This window comes from Bufo bufo, chromosome 4, assembly GCF_905171765.1.
Source record: "Bufo bufo chromosome 4, aBufBuf1.1, whole genome shotgun sequence".
In the NCBI taxonomy this organism is placed as follows: Eukaryota; Metazoa; Chordata; class Amphibia; order Anura; family Bufonidae; genus Bufo; species Bufo bufo.
In genome coordinates this window covers 59,633,690-59,650,188 of record NC_053392.1, presented here as the reverse complement: position 1 = coordinate 59,650,188, position 16,499 = coordinate 59,633,690, and positions in this window count along the sequence as shown.

The following is a 16,499-nucleotide window of genomic DNA, read 5'->3' as shown; positions in this document are numbered from 1 at the left end:
TCCCTGATGGCCACTTTCTCGTACATCACCAGGTAGGTTTCGATGTCGTCTGCGGGGGTCATCTTAGGAATCGCAGCACGGACTGCTTTCCGGGCATCGAGGACGCTCGGGGTTGCTCCTGCTGTCTGCAAAGCCATCATGTGTTGTAGAAGCAACTGGTTAATCTCCTGCTGCTCCTTATTAGCCTCGCGTTGCTGCAGGTTTGTCTCTCGCTGCTGAAGATTAGCCTTCATGAGGGCCTTCACAACAGCCTCCATTTTGTCGAGGGGCGCTGGTTGTAATACAGCTGGTTTAATGTACGACATACAACCGTGCCTGAAAAATGCAGAAACCAAAAATATCGGCGTTCACGCCAGCCTCACTGCTCATGCCCGCATCCTCCACCAATTGTGGGGTTTCGCTCTGGTAGACAGGATTAGCGGACGCAGTATAGAGGTAACCACAAGTTCTTTGGATCAAACAGTTCAGTGTTTTATTCACACTTTAGGCAAGTGACAAAACAAGCAGTCATAATCAAGCGAAAAGTCACCTTGCGGTGTTGGTGGTAATTCACACCATGCGGCAATTCTGCCTCAAAGAGTCCTTGACCATAGCAGCACCAACCTGTTTTCATGCCAAACAGGTAGAAAGCCTTCATCCAGACACAAAGCTCCCAGATCCTAACACAGAGACATGGCTTCTGAGCCCAGCTGCCTATTTCAGGACGGCCAGGTGCTGCCAAAACCCGGACCGGCACTTAAAATCGGAGGAAAATGCTGGGAGGAAAATACCTGTTTTCTCAGACCAAACCTGTCACTGTGTCACAGGCCCCATTTTGTAGGCATGTACAAATTAACAGAAGACAGGACAAAACAAGTAGGCAGGGACAAGAGAAGTAGGCGGGGCCTGCAATACTATAGTGCAGCACAAAATACAGCCCCAGCAGAACCAAATACTACACGGCAGCACAAAATACTTCCATCCCAACTACAGTATTTAACTGTATCACCATCATGAGGACGGTAATACAGTTCAGAAGGGCACCAGTGGCCATTGAGCATCAGATCATTATTTACCTGGCCCGCGGCCATCAAGCGGGCTTGAGTGACCCCCTGGGCATTGGCCCATCAGGAAATTTCCCTGTAAAGTCTATGGTCAAACCGCCCCTGTTTGCTTGGGAACATGTCACCATTGAGGCCAGTGATTGTGTTACCGTGGATGAAACACCACGCTTCCAGTCTGCCAGGGAGCGGAAGGACCAAGGACAGTGGTGAATAGGTAAGTGACTTTTTTGAGGGGTTGGACAACCCCTTTACAATCCGTTTTGCAGCACTACATAAAGTCTAGGTGAAGCCCTAGCCCTAAAGGGCTGCTATTGGTCACAGGAAGTCTCATTGGGGTACTGGGTCCTCCAGACAAGCAGCAGCACTTTACAGTTTTATCTCCTTCCTCTACTAACAGGGGTTACCAGTATCAGAAACTTCCTATAAACCTCTAGGGTGGGGGTCTCCATCGAATGCACACCATGTGTCATGCAACTTCATCTGCCAGCATAACTTCACAGTCTGTGCAGAATAAACTACTGATTTTTGTTAACATCGCAAAAATATCTGAGGGTCATCAAAGGGATTTTCTCAGGGGCGGACATACCATCATTTATTATGGGAGCTGACTCCAGCTGATTTTCTTGCTGGAAGCCATGGACAACCAAATATTTTTCCTGCAGCATCTACTTCAGGAGATATCTAGAATGATCCCCATGGACATGACCACCAGAATAAGTCGCTGCTTACAGCGGAATCCCACCCTGACTCACAGGGCGTAGCTCCAAGCAGAGAGTCCCCCTCCATGATGTCCTTATCCATACACCCTAATAGGACATTTGGGCAGGAGTTGTCCCCATTTTATTTTTTTTTGCCAATTCCTAAAAATTCACATTTGTAAAATTTTCCACTGCAAAGATATCAAATGACCAAGTGGTTTTCCATTGGATAGAAAACGGTGACGGATCCGGAGGTCATGTGGTTGCCATAAGGACTGCTTTACATAGAGACATCTCCCTACTTCTTCTTTTCCAGCTTGTTGTTCATCAGCAATGACCTCAAATGACTTCTGTATATAGAGGTAATTCAACAGGGCTCTTGCACATGGATAGCCGTTTTTGCGGTCCGGACACCGGCCGTGTGTTCCGCATTTTGTGGAACAGAACATCCGGCCCATAATAGAACATTCCTATCCTTATCCGTAATATGGACAAGAATAGGACATGTTCTATTTTTTTGCGGTGGTCGCGGAACGGACACACGGATGGTGACAGCACACGGAGTCCGCATCTTTTGTGGGACCTATTAAAGTGAATGGGTCCGCATCTGACCCACAAAAAACGCGGATCGGATGCGGAAAAAAAATACATTTGTGTGCATGAGACCTAAAAAGGAAGGTGAGGATGAAGATATTTCTACCTTACCAGCAGCATCTTCAGCTTATGGCTCCTGTCATTTTGCCTTTTGAATGTTTATTATGCCTGTGCCGACATCATTGTGTTTATTATCTCCGTGGAGTGAGCCCAGGAGGGGAAAGGAGGAGGATGAGAGTAGTGGTTTTGGGGCTCCTGCCTATTGTTAGGAGGAGTACCCCTAATGTAGGTGTTTTTTTTTTTTTTTGGAGTGCAAGGCATGGTTACTGACAATATGACAGCAATACAGGTATTGGCGCCTGCAATGATGAGGCCGGTTTCGGAGGTAACGGCTGGACCTTTTCACTAGAAATTTCAGCAGTTCACAAATACACGTTGGTAGATGTAGGCACGATTCTTATCACACACGTGTCACGTAGGAGGCTTTCCGTGTGCATAGGGGGTACAAACAGCATAAAATTCCCCTTTTTACAGACAACTTGTGCAGTCTTCCCAACTCGGCCAAGGGGTGCAATTTCCCTTTCTCTCCCTCTCACTCTTATTCTGTATGTCCACAGTCTTTCAACAGACGACCAGTCTGTCTCTTTAACATAGCGGGGAAGTGTATAACCCCAAAGTATATGCGTTACCTTCTCTGACAGATACTCAGCACTCTCCTGGTATGGACGCTACACTTTCTGTTATATGCTGTCCCTCTGCTGGCTGCTCTAGGCTCACAGGACTACAGCTCTACAGTACTCTCACACAGCCTACACAGGACTGAACTGCTTCTCACCAGCAGGGGGCAGAGACAGCAAACACCCAGCAACTGTTCCTAAGGGCTGGCTAGACAGTTAACTCCCCTCTCCCCATACACAGCCTTTGAGGTAAAAAATGCGCAATGACCACACATTAACCCCTTATGCAGTGGGCCGCTAGTACACACCACCTGTTCTGTGACATCACTGTGTTTATTATCTCTCTGTACTGTGACATCACTGTGATTATTATCCCTGTACTGTGACATCACTGTGTTTATTATATCTCTGTACTGTGACATCACTGTGATTATTATCCCTGTACTGTGACATCACTGTGTTTATTATATCTCTGTACTGTGATATCACTGTGATGATTATCCCTGTACTGTGACATCACTGTGTGTATTATCCCTGTACTGAGACATCACTGTGTTTATTATCCCTGTACTGTGACATCACTGTGTTTATTGTCCCTGTACTGACATCACTGTGTGTATTATCCTGTACTGTGACATCACTGTGATGATTATCCCTGTACTGTGACATCACTGTGTTTATTATCCCTGTACTGTGACATCACTGTGTTTATTGTCCCTGTACTGACATCACTTTGTGTATTATCCTGTACTGTGACATCACTGTGATGATTATCCCTGTACTGTGACATCACTGTGTTTATTATCCCTGTACTGTGACATCACAGTGATAATTATCCCTGTACTGTGACATCACTGTGTTTATTATCCCTGTACTGTGACATCACAGTGATAATTATCCCTGTACTGTGACATCACTGTGTTTATTATCTCTGTACTGTGACATCACTGTGATTGTTATCCCTGTACTGTGACATCACTGTGTTTATTATCCCTGTACTGTGACATCACTGTGTTTATAATCTCTGTACTGTGACATTGTGTTTATTATCCCTGTACTGTGACATCACCGTGTTTATAATCCCTGTACTGTGACATCACTGTGTTTATTATCCCTGTACTGTGACATCACTGTGTTTATAATCTCTGTACTGTGACATTGTGTTTATTATCCCTGTACTGTGACATCACTGTGTTTATTATCCCTGTACTGTGACATCACTGTGTTTATTATCCCTGTACTGTGACATCACTGTGTTTATTATCCCTGTACTGTGACATCACCGTGTTTATTAGCCCTGTACTGTGACATCACTGTGTTTATTATCTCTGTACGGTGACATCACTGTGTTTATTATCCCTGTACTCTGACATCACTGTGATTGTTATCCCTGTACTATGACATCACTGTGATTATTATCCCTGTACTGTGACATCACTGTGTTTATTATCCCTGTACTCTGACATCACTGTGATTGTTATCCCTGTACTATGACATCACTGTGATTATTATCCCTGTACTGTGACATCACTGTGTTTATTATCCCTGTACTCTGACATCACTGTGTTTATGATCTCTGTACTGTGACATTGTGTTTATTATCCCCGTACTGTGACCTCACTGTGTATTATCCCCGTACTGTGACATCACCGTGTTTATTATCCCTGTACTGTGATATCACTGTGTATCATCCCTGTACTGTGACATCACTGTGTTTATTATCCCTGTACTGTGATATCACTGTGTATTATCCGTGTACTGTGATATCACTGTGTATTATCCGTGTACTGTGATATCACTGTGTATTATCCGTGTACTGTGATATCACTGTGTATTATCCCTGTACTGTGACATCACCATGTTTATTATCCCTGTACTGTGATATCACTGTTTATTATCCCTGTACTGTGATATCACTGTTTATTATCCCTGTACTGTGATATCACTGTTTATTATCCCTGTACTGTGTCATCACTGTGTTTATTATCTCTGTACTGTGACATCACTGTGTTTATTATCCCTGTACTGTGACATCACTGTGATTATTATCCCTGTACTGTGATAACACTGGGTTTATTATTCCTGCACTGTGAGGGGACCCAATTATTCATCTCCTAGGGCAGATGAATACACTATACCCCTAACAGTGTCATAACTATATCAGAGTCCTGGACATTTTATCTCATGCAAAGCCAGATATTCTCTTCACAACCTGAGGGAATACATTGAATGGCTGGGTCGAGTCAGCCATATGGAAATTCAGATAATTTACAGGTAATCCAATCATATTTGCTTTATTTTAGAGCAATTATCAGCCATGTACAGTATTTGGCAGGTGTGGGGCTTGAATGGAGCGTCTATGAGACCCCCAGGCAATGCCTGTCTCTCCTTTTCCTTCCACAGGATCTGTGTTTTATATCTATCATCTAAACATCCGACTCTACACAATAACAAGTTGAAATTGTCAAGGACAATATTAGTTCTCTGGTCGTATGACTGATCACAGCTCCGGGTGTATGTTCTTCTCTGGTAATATTTGCTATGACTAAGAAGTTTCAGTCTCCAAGCAATGCACCATAGAGAGAAGCTGAATCATACAAAAACCATGAAGAATGATTGCGTCATAGTCTAATAAAAAGTAAGGCAAAGTTCACTAGAGGATATCATTATAGAGAATTTCATAATCATTTTTTTCTTCACAATAAAACACCATTTTATTTTTCAACCTAATAGATCTATGCTGATTAACCACCTCCGGACCGCCTAACGCAGATTCGCGTTCCGGAGGTGGCAGCGCTGCGCACAATCACGCATATACGCGTCATCTCGCGAGACGCGAGATTTCGCTCAAAGCCGGCCCGCGCATGCGCATCGCGGGCCGGCAAAATTAAAAGAACAAGTTCGTCACCAGCCTGCCAGCAACGATCATTGGCTGGCAGGCTGGCGATTTTCAAAAAATCCAATCACAAGTCATATAACAGATCATATTAGTAAATATGATCTGTTATATGGCTTGTCTGCTCCTCTGCTGGTCCTTTTCGTCGGTTGGATCCAGCAGAGGAGCAGACTGAACTGTGAGTACACCAACACTACACCTTAGCCCCAGATCACCCCCCTGCACCCCAATTAACCCTTTGATCACCCCTGTCAATCACTAGTGAAAGGAAAAAAAGTGATCAGTGTAAACTGTCACTTTTTTTTTTCACTAGTATTGGCTGTTAGGTTTTAGGGATAGTTTAGGCCCCTTTGGTAGGTAGTTTAGCGTGAGTTAGCGCCCACCCCACCGCACCGCAGTCACTTATTCGCTGTTTAGCGTATCGCTAATCAGCATTTGTACTTTTATAGTATCTGTAAGGCTACTTTCACACTAGCGTTCGGGTGTCCGCTCGTGCGCTCCGTTTGAAGGGGCTCACGAGCGGCCCCGAACGCATCCGTCTGGCCCCAATGCATTCTCAGTGGAGGCGGATCCACTGAGAATGCATCCGCCTGCCAGCGCTCAGCCTCCGCTCCGCTCAGTGAAGCGGACACCTGAACGCTGCTTGCAGCGTTCGGGTGTCCGCCTGGCCGTGCGGAGGCGAGCGGATCCGTCCAGACTTACAATGTAAGTCAATGGGGACGGATCCGCTTGAAGATGACACCATATGGCTCAATCTTCAAGCGGATCCGTTCCCCATTGACTTACAATGTAAAGTCTGAACGGATCCGCTCAGGCTACTTTCATACTTAGAAAATTTTCTAAGTTTTAATGCAGACGGATCCGTTCTGAACGGATGCGAACGTCTGCATTATCGGAGCGGATCCGTCTGATGAAACATCAGACGGATCCGCTCCGAACGCTAGTGTGAAAGTAGCCTTAGTGATCAAAACTGATCACAGTCAGATCTATAATAGTATTAGTGTCACCTTAGCTCGCCCTCCACCCAAAACGCAGTGTTTGCCCGATCAGGCCTGATCGGTCGCCCACACGTGCGTTCACCCACGCCCGCCCCACCGCAGTGACAAAAAATATATATTTTTTTGATCACTGCACATTCATTTTACACGCACTGCGGCGATAAAAAAAAATCTGTTTTGATATTTTTTATCAACCGCAGCGGCCTCCGGTACTTCGCTAGCCTCCCCTTTTGTAAGACAGGTTTGCTTTTTTTCTTGGGTAGTCTCAGGGAATACCCCTAAATTTAGTAGTCCAAAATGTCAAACAGGGGGTATTCTTCTGAAGAGGCCTACAGGATTCTGACCCAGTCGGATGAGGAGTGGGAACCCTCATCTGATGAATCTAGCGGGTCAGAATATGAACCTGTAGAAAGCAGTGGCTCTCTGACCCAAAGTTCGGACGAGGAGGTGGAGGTCCCTGATAGCACCAGGCGTACCAGGCCCCGTGTCGCTAGACCACAGGTTATGCAGGATCCGCTTCAAGAGCAGCAGAGTGGGGCTGTCGCTGCCGGATCACGTGGTGAGGCATACACCAGCAGCGCAGCCCTCCCTGGACCTAGTACCAGCACTGCCGTACAACATGGTGAAGTGGCGAGCACCAGAAGGGCAGATGAAGCTGGTACGGTGGCACGTGCAATAGTTACCCCGTCGCAGCCACCGCACAGACAGGCCCGTAGACCCCCTAGAGTCCCTGAGGTGCTGGCAAACCCTGATTGGCAGTCACCAACTTCAGCCGCACCATTAGTTCCCCCTTTCACCGCCCAGTCTGGAGTTCGGGTTGAGACGGCTCAAATCGGTTCGGCCCTGGGATTTTTTGAGCTGTTCTTGACTGCGGAGCTCTTGGACTTAGTCGTGGCAGAGACAAACCGGTATGCCACACAATTTAGATCCGCTAACCCGGGAAGCTTTTATGCCCAGCCTTTCCGGTGGAAACCAGTCCAAGTTTCCGAACTTAAAATTTTTTTGGGCCTTCTCCTCAACATGGGTCTAACTAAAAAGCATGAATTGCGGTCATATTGGTCCACGAACCCGATTCATCACATGCCCATGTTCACTGCTGCTATGTCCAGGGCACGATTTGAGGCCATCCTCCGTTTCCTGCACTTTAGCGACAACACCACCTCCCGTCCCAGAGGCCACCCAGCTTTTGACCGGCTCCACAAAATTCGGCCCCTCATAGACCATTTCAACCAGAAATTTGCAGATTTGTATACCCCCGAGCAAAACATCTGCGTAGACGAGTCCCTAATACATTTTACCGGGCGCCTTGGCTTCAAACAATACATCCCAAGCAAGCGTGCCCGGTATGGGGTCAAATTGTATAAGCTCTGTGAAAGAGCCACAGGCTATACCCACAAATTTCGGATCTATGAGGGAAAAGATCAGACCCTGGAGCCGGTCGGTTGCCCTGACTACCTGGGGAGCAGTGGGAAGACAGTCTGGGACTTGGTGTCACCCTTATTCGGCAAGGGGTACCATCTTTATGTGGACAATTTTTACACAAGTGTGGCCCTCTTTAGGCATTTGTTTCTAGAACGGATTTGCGCCTGTGGCACCGCGCGAACTAGTCGCGTGGGCTTCCCCCAACGGCTCGTTACCACCCGTCTTGCAAGGGGGGAGAGGGCTGCCTTGTGTAACGAAGAACTGCTCGCGGTGAAATGGAGAGACAAGCGTGACGTTTACATGCTCTCCTCCATTCACGCAGACACGACAATCCAAATTGAGCGAGCAACCCGTGTCATTGAAAAGCCCCTCTGTGTCCACGACTATAATGCGCTCATGGGAGGGGTGGACTTCAATGACCAGATGTTGTCTCCGCATTTAGTTTCCCGCAGAACCAGACGCTGGTATAAGAAGGTGTCTGTATATTTGATTCAATTGGCGCTGTATAATAGTTTTGTTCTCTACAGTAAGGCTGGGAGAACAGGATCCTTCCTCAAATTCCAGGAAGAGATCATCGAGAACCTCCTGTATCCAGGAGGTTCCGTGGCCCCATCCACCAGTGTAGTTAGCCGTCTACACAAGCGACATTTCCCCAGTGTCGTTCCTGGTACCTCAACCCAACCGTCACCCGAAAAAGATGTCGTGTCTGTAGCAGGAGTGGAATAAGGTGTGACACCCGCTATTTCTGTCCTGACCACCCTGCCCTATGCTTTGGTGAGTGTTTCCGGAAGTACCACACACAGGTACACCTAGCATAGGGATTGCATCTCACAGGACAGGCACACAGGGCTATTAGGGCCCTTTTACTCACAGCTGCTGCAAACCTCTCATTTCACCTGGGATAAAGTGCATAACGTACTTCGCCACATCTTTGGGCGATTTGCGCTTTGCACATTGTCCCATGGGGAAGGAGAGGTTTGTTCTATAAAGGTAAAAAAAAAATACCGGTAAGTAAAAAAGTTAACGTTCAGTTAAAAAAGTTTAAAAAAAGTTTAATATGTTCTGTTCAAAAGTTAATAAATTTATTGCGTTGCGGCCTGGTTTTTTCTTTTTTTTTTTTTTTTTTTTACCTTCCAGGTGGACCAACCGATCGACTAGCTGCAGCACTGATGTGCATTCGGACAGAAGCATTGCGCTGCTGTCAGATTACACGCAAGTCAGTGTATGCGGCGCTGCAAGACGAGATTTCTCCTCTGCAGTAAAAGATACGTTTGCCGAGGCATATGAGCTGAGGAGGTGGCGGTGTTCATATACTTTGGCAAACACTTTGTATATATAAAAAAAAAAATCCCGGCAATGATTTATTCATCCACATCGATTGATGTGAATGGAGAAATCTGGTTTGCCAGGGCATACGAGCTAAGTGGGTATGGATGTTGGGCGGAGCTCCTATGTCCTGGCAGACGCCTTTCCCCTCCTTTTTCTTTTTTTGGCAGAGATTTTTTCATCCACATTGATCGATGCGAATGAAGAAATCTGTGCCGTTCATTTTTTTCTTTCAGCCCAGAGGCTGAACGGAAAAAAAAAATCTCATTACCTGTATGCTCAATATAAGGAGAATAGCAGAAACTCCTAATGCTGGGCATACATGTAATGATTGCGGAGACCCTCAAATGCCAGGGCAGTACAAACACCCCACAAATAACACCATTTTGGAAAGAAGACACCCCAAGGTATTCGCTGAGGGGCATATTGAGTCCATGAAAGATTGAAATTTTTGTCCCAAGTTAGCGGAAAGGGAGACTTTATGAGAAAAAAATCAAAAAAATCAATTTCCGCTAACTTGTGCCAAAAATTATTTTTTTCTATGAACTCGCCATGCCCCTCATTGAATACCTTGGGGTGTCTTCCTTCCAAAATGGGGTCACATGTGGGGTATTTATACTGCCCTGGCATTTTAGGGGCCCCAAAGCGTGAGAAGAAGTCTGGTATCCAAATGTCTAAAAATGCCCTCCTAAAGGGAATTTGGGCACCTTTGCCCACCTAGGCTGCAAAAAAGTGTCACACATGTGGTATCTCCGTATTCAGAAGAAGTTGGGGAATGTGTTTTGGGGTGTCATTTTACATATACCCATGCTGGGTGAGATAAATATCTTGGTCAAATGCCAACTTTGTATAAAAAAATGGGAAAAGTTGTCTTTTGCCAAGATATTTCTCTCACCCAGCATGGGTATATGTAAAATGACACCACAAAACACATTCCCCAACTTCTCCTGAATACGGAGATACCACATGTGTGACACTTTTTTGCAGCCTAGGTGGGCAAAGGGGCCCACATTCCAAAGAGCACCTTTCGGATTTCACAGGTCATTTACCTACTTACCACACATTAGGGCCCCTGGAAAATGCCAGGGCAGTATAACTACCCCACAAGTGACCCCATTTTGGAAAGAAGACACCCCAAGGTATTCCGTGAGGGGCATGGCAAGTTCCTAGAATTTTTTATTTTTTGTCACAAGTTAGTGGAAAATGAGGATTTTTTTTTTTTTTTTTCATACAAAGTCTCATATTCCACTAAATTGTGACAAAAATAAAAACTTCCATGAACTCACTATGCCCATCAGCGAATACCTTGGGGTGTCTTCTTTCCAAAATGGGGTCACTTGTGGGGTAGTTATTCTGCCCTGGCATTCTAGGGGCCCAAATGTGTGGTAAGGAGTTTGAAATCAAATTCTGTAAAAAATGACCAGTGAAATCCGAAAGGTGCTCTTTGGAATATGGGCCCCTTTGCCCACCTAGGCTGCAAAAAAGTGTCACACATCTGGTATCTCCGTATTCAGGAGAAGTTGGGGAATGTGTTTTGGGGTGTCTTTTTACATATACCCATGCTGGGTGAGATAAATATCTTGGTCAAATGCCAACTTTGTATAAAAAAATGGGAAAAGTTGTCTTTTGCCAAGATATTTCTCTCACCCAGCATGGGTATATGTAAAATGACACCCCAAAACACATTCCCCACCTTCTCCTGAATACGGAGATACCAGATGTGTGACACTTTTTTGCAGCCTAGGTGGGCAAAGGGGCCCATATTCCAAAGAGCACCTTTCGGATTTCACTGGTCATTTTTTCCAGAATTTGATTTCAAACTCCTTACCACACATTTGGGCCCCTAGAATGCCAGGGCAGTATAACTACCCCACAAGTGACCCCATTTTGGAAAGAAGAGACCCCAAGGTATTCGCTGATGGGCATAGTGAGTTCATGGAAGTTTTTATTTTTTGTCACAAGTTAGTGGAATATGAGACTTTGTAAGAAAAAAAAAGAAAAATCATCATTTTCCGCTAACTTGTGACAAAAAATAAAAAGTTCTATGAACTCACTATGCCCATCAGCGAATACCTTAGGGTGTCTACTTTCTGAAATGGGGTCATTTGTGGGGTGTTTGTACTGTCTGGCCATTGTAGAACCTCAGGAAACATGACAGGTGCTCAGAAAGTCAGAGCTGCTTCAAAAAGCGGAAATTCACATTTTTGTACCATAGTTTGTAAACGCTATAACTTTTACCCAAACCATTTTTTTTTTTACCCAAACATTTTTTTTTTTATCAAAGACAGGTAGAACAATAAATTTAGAGCAAAATTTATATATGGATCTCGTTTTTTTTTGCAAAATTTTACAACTGAAAGTGAAAAATGTCATTTTTTTGCAAAAAAATCGTTAAATTTCGATTAATAACAAAAAAAGTAAAAATGTCAGCAGCAATGAAATACCACCAAATGAAAGCTCTATTAGTGAGAAGAAAAGGAGGTAAAATTCATTTGGGTGGTAAGTTGCATGACCGAGCAATAAACGGTTAAAGTAGTGTAGGTCAGAAGTGTAAAAAGTGGCCTGGTCTTTCAGGGTGTTTAAGCACTGGGGGCTAAGGTGGTTAACAAGTGGGAGGCACATATGCAAACTGTTGTAATTCCTACACCGTTCACCTGATTTGGATGTAAATACCCTCAAATTAAAGCTGACAGTCTGCAGGTAAAGCACATCTTGTTCGTTTCATTTCAAATCCATTGTGGTGGTTATAGAGGCAAAAATGTTAGAATTGTGTCGATGTCCCAATATTTATGGACCTGACTGTATATTAAGAAAAAAAAAAAAAATTAACATGCTGGACCGTAAACATTATGCTGTTGAAAGGTTGTTAAAGATTTATTTAATTTCTAGAAGGTAGCTGGACAGGGTTAAAAACAAGAAAAAAAGGCCTTCTCTTTTTGACTGTCCTCCCGCTCCAACATCAGGGCTCATGTGCCTGTCATTTCCATCTGCCTTCAGACCAGAAATGACAAAGTTCCATATACACTTACATGACTGCTGCCAGCCAATCAGAAATGGCGGGGACGGCGAGACTGTCAAAAGGTGAGTGTTTGTTTTTTATTTTTATACGATGTCAAGCCACTCTCTAAATGATATGGATTTCTGGCAATGCTGTATAGGAAAATTAAGCGGGGGTGGGCACAAGTATTAAAGGTTAAAATCCAGAGTTTAAAAGGGTTGTTCAAGTTCAATATAAATTGGGTCAGCCCTTGTAAATGTGATAAAATAAAACTAAAGAAACCATACTGAACTCTTTTCTCCCCTACCAATTCCAGCGCTGCGCTCTCGTCCTCTCCACCGCAGACATCATCTTACTGGCTGTAGCAGTGACATCCATGCACACAGGTCGCCGTGCAGCCAAACACTGGCCGCAGCAGCGCATGGGACGTCATCGCTGAAGCCAGGAGCTCAGTGCTGGAAGTGGCAGAGGAGAAAAGCGGTGAGTATAGCTTATATGGCTGGCATATTTACAGGGGCTGCTCGAGTTTTAATAACACCTTTAAACTGGCATGCTACGGATTTAAAATCCTCATCTCATGTCAATTTACGGAAGATATTTTGTTCCGTAGCATTTGGATAAGATTTTGTCAAATATCACCCACTTTGGGTGCTACTATAATACACTGCAGATACAATGCCACAGGGGAAAATCTACAGCATATCTGCCACAAGTGGGTATAGCCTTAAAGGGTTATTGCTATATGGGACATTGATAGCATATATCTGCAGGACACAATGACTTCCTCCTGGCGCTGGAAGATTTCCAGTGGCAGTAGGATTTCAATATGCTTATACACCCTGTAAGGGATCAGCTCTCTTTCGGGGGTCATTCTCACAGATATCTTCAGGACACCAAGTTTAAGATCCAAACACGGTGCTTTATTGCGGCACATCCGCATAAACATAGACAATAATACAAAATAATAAACACTCGCCCGGCTGGGCTCTAACTAATCAAACAGATCCCTGACTCACCTAAGTCCCTGTGAACACCCTGTGAACACATACGGCTTTCTGAGCCAATGTCCCACCGCCTCCTGGCTGTACAGAGCACAGTACGCCCACTGTCTCCAGTCCAGTGTCTCTTGGGGAATCGTGGTCTCTCAGCCCTCCTGGCTTGGACCACACTGACAGAGCCTCCAGGCCTCTGTCCACAGGTAACACACTCTCCCAGACTGACCTACTCTGAGGCGCTTTATGCCAGCCTGATTACAGCAGGCCTTACCTGCGATCACCTCAGGTAGAAAGGAAAACCCGTACTGGAAGGGTGTCGACTGGCAACTCCCTCTACCAAGCCTAGCCACCAGTCCAAGTAAAATCCAGCCCAGAAAACATATACAAAAATGTCTCGGCAGACTATGCTTTGCTGAGACTACTGCCACTCTCTGGATTTTATCTGTCTCACCCATCTGAGGTACCTGAAGTGGGACAACACACCTTCCAGCACTGTTCACATTACCACAACCCGTATACCATTAGAGAAAGGAGTAAGGGCAGTTATGGATATACTCAGCATATCTAAAAAGAGAAGTCAGTATGGTGATTTTATTAGGGAAGAATTGAATTTTGTTCTCTCCAATAATGTGTTCAGATTTGGGAACCAATGGTTCAGACAGAGAGAGGGAACGGCGATGGGGACGCCTGTATCATGCAACTTTGCAAATATATACCTTGCTAGATTGGAAGATAGATTTGTTTTTTCACTTGGTAACCCCTTTTTGTGTTATATTCGTTTATTTTTAAGATATATCAACGACATATTTATGGTGTGGTCAGGATCTGAATCTCAATGTAAGGAATTTGTCACATATTTGAACATGGTGAATGACATGAACATGATGTTTACCAGCAAATTTTGGGGGCGACAAGTTGGATTTCTTGGATGTGACGTGGTGACTGGTGATGGGTTGGTCACGGGGGGCTATCGTTAGCCCACGGCGACCAACTCCTTGCTGCACTATGACAGCTTTCATCCTTTGAGTGTTAAAAGATCCGTCCCTTATGGTCAGTTCATAAGATTAAGAAGGATTAATAACACAGAGGAGGGCTTTGAGTCACAAGCCGCTGAGTTGAAAAAACGCCTCAGAGAGAGAGGTTACCCCAATGACATGTTGAACGAAGCTATGGACAAAGCAGCTAATGTCACCCAACAGGACCTTTTAAAAAGAAAAAGAAAAATGAAAAAGGAGGAGAAAGATAAGAGATTTGCCTTCTCTTTTAAATATAGCCCGATGGCAGATGCCATTAAAAAGGCTATATTCAGGAATTGAGACATTTTGAAAAAAGATGACAGTCTAAAAGAATACTCCCAGACTAGACCTATTATAGCTTTTAGGAGAAGCCACACGATTAGGGATCGTTTAGTGAGGAGACGGTTTATAGAAGAAAAACCTACCACTTGGCTGAGGGAAATACGCCCAATAGGGAATTATAAATGCGGCAATTGCGCATCACAAAGTAACGAATTTCATTAACTGCAAAAGCATGTATGTAGTGTATTTGGTAATATGTCACTGTGGCCGCTTCTACGTAGGCAAGACAATAAGACACTTATACGAAAGATTCAGGGAACATGTTAACTCCATCAGTTCTGGAAGGGGATGCCTCCGTCGAATTGAGCATGTAAATGAAGTACATGGAGGTAACCCGAGATGTCTGAGATTTGCAGGGATAGAAACAGTTCCCCATTGCCCGCAAGGAGGAGACAGACACCGTATGCTTTTGAGGAAAGAAGCCAGGTGGATAATACGCTCAGGAGCAATGGGCCCTCTGGGCCTTAATGATATGAGTGTGTTTTTATAATTGATATGTGTTAATATTAATCAGCAGTGTTTGCTATTTGTATTAGCACCATGTAGGGTTAATACCGTGATTCTGCACGACACACCTACATGATGACGTATACAAAAGGGAGACACGACCACTTCATTATGTCAGTGGCCAGAGGAAGCGCAGGTTGCGCAACGCGGCCGTCGTCGCAACATAATGTGTGTGAGATCGCTGTCCGTCCCATAACCTTCTGTTTTTACCGCAAGTTTGTTGAAATAAAGGTGAAGACGTTTTTAAGCCCAAATGGGTGAGTGCCGCCTATTTCTTCTATATTTGCATCATTTTAAGGACTTTGTTGGGCTGAGCACAACCGAAAATTTGGATTGTTTGTCTGGGACGGAAGGTGTTTATATGAGACACATGTACAGTAAAAGTAGGACAGAAGCAGTGCCACCTCGCTATTTACTCTCCCTTGTTTGAATATTTACAGCGGCTGCTCGAGTTTTAATAATCCCTTTAAACTGGCATGCTACGGATTTAAAATCCTCATGTCAATTTACGGAACATATTTTGTTCCGTAGCATTTGGATAAGATTTTGTCAAATATCACCCACTTTGTTGCTACTATAATACACTGCAGATACAATGCCACAGGGGGAAAAAAGTGGGTAAAGCCTTAAAGGGTTATTCCTATATGGGACATTGATGGCATATTGCTATGTCATATCAATGTCAGATAGGTCTGGGTCTCACGTCTATCTAGAGAACTGGACCCCTGAAGTAAAGGATAACACACTGTCCATCAGGCACTATGCTCGGCAGTATAGCGATGAAGCTGATGACAGACTCCCTTTAGAAAAAACCTGTAAGGTCTTTATGACACTATTCTTCCGACTGTGTTCTTCTAACCAATCTGACACAAGGCGCAGCTGGTATGGGCAGAAGTACAGAATTAGGGTCCATTCACACGTCCGTTTTTTCTTTCCTGATCTGTTCCGTTTTATGCGGAACAGATCTGGACCAGTTCTGTACCCATT